The sequence below is a fragment of the Sphaeroforma arctica genome, assembly GCF_001186125.1.
Source record: "Sphaeroforma arctica JP610 unplaced genomic scaffold supercont1.2890, whole genome shotgun sequence".
Classification (NCBI taxonomy): Eukaryota; class Ichthyosporea; order Ichthyophonida; genus Sphaeroforma; species Sphaeroforma arctica.
Genome location: NW_014037668.1, coordinates 3329 through 4544, shown reverse-complemented (window position 1 = coordinate 4544; position 1216 = coordinate 3329). Strand labels below are relative to the sequence as shown.

General features: G+C 43.0%; 1 pseudogene across 1 annotated transcript in view; it reads right to left on the bottom strand.

The window, feature by feature from the left end:
- Positions 1-45: 45 nt before the first annotated feature.
- Positions 46-1216, bottom strand: part of SARC_13091 (hypothetical protein) — a pseudogene marked incomplete at its 3' end in the record, with an annotated part of 4348 nt that continues 3177 nt past the window's right edge. Inside the window, exons 4-5 of the mRNA in view lie at positions 946-1108; positions 46-180 (exon numbers count right to left, since the gene is read on the bottom strand). The remainder of the gene's footprint in view (positions 181-945; positions 1109-1216) is intronic.

The window sequence follows — 1216 nt, the reverse complement described above, 5'->3', positions numbered from 1 at the left end:
AACATACATGTACATGATAGATAATAGAGGCATAGAACCCTCTACCTACCTGGGCCTCTAGCGAATCGCAGACAATACCCGCATACTCCCATTTGGAGATTAACTCCTTTGGCAAACGTGCTTTGCCAGTCACAATGCGAGCCACAGATGTGATCGCATCCATCAGCGGCAGTACTTGCTCTGTGTGATGTCAATGGATGACTTAGTGCGACATAAGTGGGAAACTAATCGGCTATTAATGTGGTACTAGTTGTATTTGTGGATGTACCAATGTGCTCGTATTCATCAGCCGCAGTACTTGCTCTGTGTGGTGTTAATGGATGAATTAGTGCGACATGAGTGGGAAACAAATCGGCTCTTAATGTGGTACTGGTTGTATTTGTGGATGTGCAAATGGGCTCGCATTCATCAGCCGCAGTCAGTGCTTGCTCCGTACCATACCGATTAACCTTTTCAGCATACCTTTCGTTTACGATATATTGAAAATAATAAATAAAATATCGCAACAGCCACACTCAGGGATATACGTGTGTCTAAGCTATAGAACAGCCATAGGTATAAGTGTAACGGTATCAATAAAAGGAATATAACTGTGGCAGTGCGTGTATATATCGTTCATCCCTAACACACCCATTTGTGACTCTGCACACTCCTATGACTACACCATCCATATGTACTAATATACACACACGTATGGATACATTTATACCTACACACACGTATGGATACATTTATACCTACACACACGTATGGATGTATTTATACCTACACACACGTATGGATACATTTATACCTACACACACGTATGGATACATTTATACCTACACACTCGTATGGATACATTTATACCTACACACACGTATGGATACATTTATACCTACACACACGTATGGATACATTTATACCTTCACACACCTATAGATACATTTATACCTACACCCATACCTTCGTTCGGTTCCCTATCCTCGCAACCAAACAGGATGACTGCCCCCAACATCTCACCCAGACTCTCATCTGGGCTCACGGGCAATGCCAAACATGTCTTAAGACCAGCCACCTTACACATGGGCGACCGGAAGAAGCTGAACTGCGGCAGCCGTTGCAGGTGCTGTGTTGTATATGTGTGTGTATGAGTGTGTGTGTGTGTGTGGGAAGGAGTGTTAAGAGGATATGGGTGTTTTACATGTGAGAGGCGTATACTGATACTTTTACACTC